Below are 8,164 nucleotides of genomic sequence, written 5' to 3'. Positions count from 1 at the left end.
TTATTGAATGCTAATATACACCAATTAAGATAGATATTAGTATTCATGAAATACTGGCAAGCAAACACCATTAAAAAGCAGATTCCATAAGTAAGCATATATGGCCAATAAACAAAGCATACATTTACGTAAATGTCCTAGAATTTTTCTCAAGGTGAATATTCTGTGGAAAAAATTATATCATCATTAACCTCAATCTAGTATTGAAACTCCTCCGCATACCAACATGCAATATTCTCAACTAAAACTGCATCAGAGACATGATAAGGCACCCACCTTGTTCCCAATGACAGGAGAATTGTCAACAAACCATGTATCCTGCCTCTCAGATTGGCAGTGAGCAAAACATGAATTTATGAACAATCCATTTTGAGGTGATCTTGAGAAGCCTTTAATAGCATTCAGCATTTGATTCCTGAATCCTGCATTAGATACAGGGAAATGACTTGTTACAGTAATTTACTGAAGACATATTTGTACTTCTTGTGCTCTTATAGACTTCATAATTCTTGAAATCACCACATTTTCTTTTGCTTTATAAATGTTTGTTGACCAATACATGTTTCTAACAAATTTGTATTGTTAGGAAAGCACTAATTTGAGGAGGCTATGAAAATACCAAATGCCAAAAGTGCTGAAGAAACCCAAGAACAATTACAAATTTCATATGAAAAAGTTCAACAAGAAGATGCATGAGGAAGAGTAAAATAATGAAGATCCAGAAACTATAAAATCTCCTGCCCTTGGACAAAAAAGAAAAGACTTCCTCCTGTTTTTGGATTATTATAGCATTTTTTATGAAAACAATTACAATGTTCTTGAGAAATGGACAAGTAGCCATTCTCAGTCGTCTGTTCATATCTCTGAAACCAATGAGAATCAAGTTGGCTCTATTGCTCAATATAACCAAACTTGGAGTGATTTCGAATCTTAGGCTTTGATAATGATCTCACAACTAACCCATTCAAACTTGAATCCTTTCTCTTTCTTCATTCAAGTTCCCTAGCGTCATTAATCTCTTTTTTTTTTCCTTCATTTCAGAACATTAGGTTTAAATTTAACTTGAATCCTTTCTTTTTGACACCTATCTTACAGTGATGCATGTGAGACAAAGCGAGAAGAGATTGGGAGATTTTCGTAATCACTAGAGAGCTTCATAATAAATTTAAGAACATTAGGTTTAACAGCTCTTGATCATTAAAGCTATTTCTCATATGTCAAACCACCTTGCAAATATTGGATTTGTCAAGAAGTACATTTACCATGATTTAAGCTTGTTTGGACCTGATGAATAGTGGGGTTCTAATACCGGCAATCAAATTCTGAGGGAAGAAGCACTGAAAGAGGGGTAAAAGATACATCACTAAAAGAAAAACTCAGAGCAAGTAACAACTATGGAGCATCAAATCTTCGCACAACCTTACCTTCAAAACACAGCCGTGTTACGACAACTCCAAAAAGGGGTACTCACTGGCTTCGACGGTGCCGCCACACGAGACGCCGGACGAGGTCACGGGGGTGCGGGCAAACGCCACAGGTCACGGCGAGGTCACAGTACACAGAAATTTCAGACACACGGAGATTTCAAAAATTTCAGACACACAGAAATTTTCGAGCGCGAGTGTTCATGAATTAGCGCCAATTACAACATCATATACATCAACGTTAACGACGGTGGCTTAAGAACAATGTCTTTGAAATTCAAAATTTCAACGACAGTGTTTTCAAGTGCACCGTCTTAACTTACCTGTGCGCTACCAACAAAGACGGGCACCCACGGCCAACGTCGTTGAATGTGTCACGCGCCATGCACATGGCACATAAAATGCTCAGTTATTTACGGAACTGCCACCGCTACTCCTACTACGACGTTTTTGACGGAAACGATGTGGAACGCGCGTTGTAAAATAGCTTTTTTTTTAGTAGTGAAGGTGGTTAAGTTTACTAATTGCAACCGAAAGTTATCTAGGAAAGTGGTAAAGAACTTGAAAGAAAAAACAATAAAAAGTAATTAATATATTATAATTATAACAATAAAAATAGGAGAAAAAGAGGGAACAATCATATATTCCACATCATCTAGAAAACCATAATGCTAGTTTATGCTCTATGCTTGTGATGATGCAATATTAAATCAATATGCCAGCTAAGAGCGTCTGGTACACATGTATTTTTAATATATATTATTATGTACAAACATACGCGTGACAATTTACTCACTTAATACGTTTATATTAATTATTAAAATATAATATTTTAGTTAAAAACTTGAAAGCTACTACTATACTATACTATTTTTTTACTGTAACGTAATATACTATTCTTTAATCAGTTGACAACTTGACAGTTTTATTATTTTATTCATTGTCTTAATAAATCTATTTTCAAGTTAAGCTATGCCAAATAATACATTATATGTTATGAAAAAATTATTTGTAATTGTCATCTTTCTTTATCTTTTATAATTTACCCTTATTTTTTTAATAAATTTTCAGATATATTTTATATCTATAAATAGGCTATCCTTAAATAGGGTGCGTGTAGCTAAGCTTTTAAATATTAAATGGTTAAGTCATCCTTAATTTTTGCACCAAATAATAGGAAATAAATACGCTTATTATCTTCTTTAATAATAAATAAATTATACATTTGCAAGTGTATTTTAGAAGAAACTTCTGTCGAGTGTCATTCTTGATTTGTTAAGTAGTTTCCTATGGTGCAATTCTTTCCTTGATATTCTTCATTCCTTTCTCAAAATAGAAATAATTCAAATTTCAAATGTGTAATGAATAGATATTCCAACCACAATTTCCCTTGAATTTATTTTGTTTTTTATAATCACATATTCTGTTTAACATTTTTTTTACCTATTAATTGATTTAACCACTTTTGAATAATAGATACCAATCAATCAATCACAAGTTTAACATATAATTTTGATTTTGGTATTTTAAATATTTAATCACAAGAAAAGAAAATTAACTGATTTTATAATTATTTATTTTTTCTTCCAATTATTATTTTTTTAAAATTTTAACCACTTTTGATTTAATAAATACCAATCAATCACAAAAATTTAATAGATAATTTTGATTTTGATATTTAATATTTTTCTTAAAACAAATATCTTCAGTGGCTCACTATTTGAATAATAAGTGTGCTAGCATTGTATTGGAATTCTAGAAGCCCCTTTCTTATTTATTTTATCAAGAGCATGCTTGACGGTTAATGCCAACATAGAATATGAAGTGGTTTTGTATCTCTTCTTTGTATTGAAAGTTCAAAGACCTTCATGCCTATAAAATGGTGCTTCAAAGACTCACTACTACAAAACAGACATTTAACGACGGTTGATAGAGACATTTAACGACGATTGCAAACCGTCTTTATATTGAATGTTGTTGAAAGTTAAAACTTTTAATGACAGTTATTTTATAAACATCATAAAAAAGTTGAATTTTTTAAGACGATTCTGAGCTAATAACCGTCTTAGAAAGTCTTAGACAGTTGTTAGCTAACAATCGTCTTACAAAGTTACCTGTATAAGACTTTCTAAGACGATCACGGGTAACAACCACCTTAGAAAGTATCCTTTCTAAGACGGTTGTTAGCTAACAACCGTCTTAGAAAGTTGTTTGTCTAAGACTTTATAAGAAGGTTGCGGGTAACAACTGTCTTAGAAAACGTACACTTTCTAAGTTTGTTACCTAAACCGTCTTAGTCAAATGAGTACCAAATTTTGCAAATTAGAAACAAACAAGCAAACACATCCAATATTCAACATGCAACATGTCCATAAAGCATTAATTACAGTCCATACATTGTAGCTATCACAATTTCTGCAAAAAAAACTTCCAATATTCGCCTTCAAAATTTGTGGCACAACCCCATCCCTTGCCATAGACATCAAAATCAGTGGATGAAAATCATTTAACAAAACATATTTATTAATTTTGCTTAGCAAATTAAATAATTCAAAAGAAAAAAGGGACAAAAATTGTGATAAAAGGAACAAATTATTATAATAGCATAAACCAGTAAAAGAAATGCAACATGTATTTGAATATGTGATTCAATGAAATTCACTAGACTACACCTAGGTCTTCTAGTCCATTACACAATTCACTAAGAATCAAGCTAACTAGCTAATAAAAATAAGGGTCGTGCTAATCAGGGTCAAGTCAAATGCTCAAGGTGAAATTGTGCTTTTCCTTTCCTAGTTATTTGTTAGTACTATATATATTATAGTCGAGTGTTTATAATATAACTGAACAACAAATCATGCAAACACAAATTAAAGTACACAAATATGCATAAAACATACACAACTATAAAGGCTAAAGTAAAAATAAGCACTTACCAGAGTATCCTCCCTGAGAAATTTGCATGTTCAACACAATTTGTTTCCTTGCAATCTTATTTTGTGAGATCATTGGATTGACCTGCACGCCAACAATATCTTCAGACCAACATGAGCCATGGTTTGTCATATTCTAAATAATTAGTAACAATGTGATTTCAGACTTAAGAGAAAAAGAGTAAAAATATTGAACAATTCAAGAACTACAATAAAAAACAAACTAAGGGAAATTAACTTTCATATTTCATCTTTAAACCTTAGTTGAATCCAGTAATGCATGTTGAGCATTCCCAGGGATTAAGAAAAACAATGATGCAATGGTCACACATCTGAACTAGATTTTCCACATTTTAAATAGTAGCACTACAAAAACTTATCATGAGGTCCCTCATTAATTTTACCAACATCGTTATCAATTAAAAAGATTTATTCAATTGAAGCCTTAAATATGCAACATTGTATCCAATTGCATCCATAAACTCCGTCTCTAACAAAGAACATTTGATTATTAAGATCTCACCTTAATTAATTTTGTACCACCCAAAAACTTCTAAGACATGACTTAATAGATTACACAAGGAGAACAAAAGGTATATTACTTAATCATTAAATGTTATTATTTGAGCTCACACATCTAATATAACATCATTTAAATATTATATTTATATCATAAATCAATTATTTGATTATACATTTTTTTCATTTTCAAACTAATTTTGTTTGAATAGTATTTTGTTTCTAACCTAGGGTTGAAGTTTATGCACTTACACATTCAAAAATGTGCATGAGTGCATACATGTCTACATTTGTTTTAAAATGTTATATGCATGAATGCATTCACCCAAAAAGTCAACAGTCCCCTGTAAGGAAAGGGATTATAAACACAAATTAAAATACACCTTTCAGCATTTGCAATGATAAAGGCCTCCAAAACCCAATTTGGGTAGCACAACTTTATGAGGACCTTCATAAAGACAATATCTCTTTTTTGGTTCGCAATGAGTCATAACAATCGGGAGAAGCACTGACCACTACAAGTGATGAGAAAAGATCCATAAAGAGAAAGTGAAATGTATAGCTATTATCAACAATTTCAAAATATATATATTTATAAAAAATATTAACCATTCTCCTTAGAACATTAGTAAGAAATTAAAAGGAGAAAGGTTTTTATTATAATATGTAAAGTTATATTGCCTATGATTTTTTTACCCTTTTTACAATAAATATTTTCTCCTTTTAATTGTTTAATCACTATTCTAACGACATTGATTAGCAAGACCCTATATTTATATTATACATACCAGTTGTGCTGGAGCAGGCTCAAAATAAATTGCTATTGCATATATAAGCCATGCCAGTTACACAGTACACAAGGCAGACCAAAATTGCATAATTACTTGCAAAGCTTGACCTTGGATTGCTAAAAAAAATAGAACATGGACAAATGAACTACAAGTTTGATGATTATATTGAACAGTTTAATTGTATCTTTGGCCAAAAAAATGAGCCAGACTACTAATTCTGAACAAAGTATAGATGCAATACAACAAAATCAAAATAAGATATGAACTATATGTTGACATCATACTCAAAAAATAAATTTTATTTTCTGGAATACGTTAATTTCTAGCAGGTTGGTACCACGAGCGAGATTAGTCTCTCATCCAAGACCAAAAAAGAAAAAAGTACATGTATAGGAGAATGAGATCTTACCTTGGTTGTGATCCAATCCTCCATAGGAAGGGACCAGTCACTAGAGCCATGAGCAAGAGGCTCCAAGAGGATTGAGCTAGAGCTGCTAAAGAAGGCCCTAGGGTTCTCATGAATCTCATGGTAGATTTCTGAGCCCATGGACCAAGGTTGGATCCAATTATCTTTGTAAATATTAGATTAGAATGTCATTATATTCGATCCTTTTACTTAGGGCTCCATAATATAGGTAGGGTACCCTAGAAATATAGAAATTTTCAGCCCTTGTATTTTAGGGCACCTATACTAGTTTTTGTATTAGGGGTAGTTTTGTAATTTCACATGCACTAAGTGAATATTTGATGTGTGTGTTGGAAAATAAATTTAATTGAATTGGTAGAAGCCCAATCCAATTAAATTTTAGAGGGGGAGGTGAGCATTTGCTTACTACACCCCATTGCCACATCATATAGTCACACTTTGTGCATGTCCTTCATGCTTTACATGCCTCATGACACCTAAGCACACTTAGTGGAGAATCTTGGAATTGATCTTAGATTAGTGGACTGAACCATAACTGAAATTCACTAATTATAATTAGTGAAATTTTGGCTCCAAAATTTGGCTCCACAAATTCAATTTCAAATTCAAGTGAAATTTGAATTCAAATTTCCCTCCAATTTTATGTGACACTTAGGCTATAAATAAAGGTCACGTGTGTGCATTTTTTGGAACTTTGATCATTTGAGAATTAAACTTCAAAGTTCAGACCTTTTTTGAGGCACAAAATTTCGTGCTCCTTCTCTCCCTCTCCCTCCATTCATCTTCTCCTACCTTCAAGCTCTTATTCATGGCTTCCTATGGTGGTGAGCTTCTTCTAGACTCATCTTCTTCTTGAAGTGGCGTCTCCTCTCAACTCTTCTTCTTCTCCATTATGCTACCATTAAAATTCAAGAAGCAAATGACTCCATTGATGAAGAAGATCCAAGGCCTACAAACTCCGATGGAGCTACTTCAGGTTGGCGAAGTACCATGCATATATTTACACCTTCAAGTGCTTCGCGACGAAGTGCTTTAAGTAGTAAAGTGGAAGATGCACTGTCTAGGCTAGTTATAGGCTCATCTAAGATTAATAATGAAGGCTCCATAACCATCTCCATCCCTACATTTACACGCTTTCGTTGCCCTCTAGATATACCTCTCTTCTCTACTGTCCCAACAAGGGAATCCCTCACTGCCTGAAGTCCTAAGGACTCAATTACTCTTTCAACAATCATAACCTTATCTGGTTTTGGCATATTTGCAGACAGTCTCCGATAATAACAAACAACCATTTAAATGAAATTAACAATTAGAAGACGACAAAAAATAATATACAAAAGAAAAATTAATGCACTTATTTTGTATGAGACATTTAGTGCATGGGTTCACTATAAAATCAGAAAGATGATTATGTAGTTGGTGCTATTGAACCAGTTCATTTTATCCATCCTTTTTTATTTGAAAATATTGCATCATTCAAAGATCTTCATAGTTCATTTTAAAAGTTAGCACCAGCATAAAAAAGTAAGAAGTATTGAAATGCATGATTAGAACCAATCTAAATCTTTACCAGCTCCTTTTATTAGTGATTATTATTACTATGTATTCCAAGTTTTTAGAAAGATAATGTAGAAGAAAAGCTTCATGGTGAATCAAGAGTGATTCAAAGATGTTTTGATGATAACAAAGATGATGACAAAGGTGATGACAAAAAGCTCAAAGGTCAATCAAAGAATGAGTTCAAGATATTCAAGATTCAAGAGGAAAGTTGAATTCAAGAATCAAGAGATCAAGATTCAAGACTCAAGATTCAAGAATCAAGAGAAGGCTTAATCAAGATAAGTATGGAAAGGTTTTCTCAAAAATTGAGTAGCACATGGTTTTTCTCAAAACATGTTTACCAAAGAGTTTTTACTCTCTGGTAATCGATTACCAGATTGTTGTAATCGATTACCAGTAGCAAAATGGATTTGAAAAAGTTTTCAAACTGAATTTACAATGTTCCAATTAATTTCAAAAAGATGTAAATCGATTACAATGTTTTGGTAATCGATTACCAGTGCCTTTGAA

The sequence above is a fragment of the Glycine max genome, chromosome 13 (assembly GCF_000004515.6).
Source record: "Glycine max cultivar Williams 82 chromosome 13, Glycine_max_v4.0, whole genome shotgun sequence".
Taxonomy (NCBI): domain Eukaryota; kingdom Viridiplantae; phylum Streptophyta; class Magnoliopsida; order Fabales; family Fabaceae; genus Glycine; species Glycine max.
The sequence above is the reverse complement of the archived record's forward strand: the minus strand, read 5'-3'. Positions refer to the sequence as shown.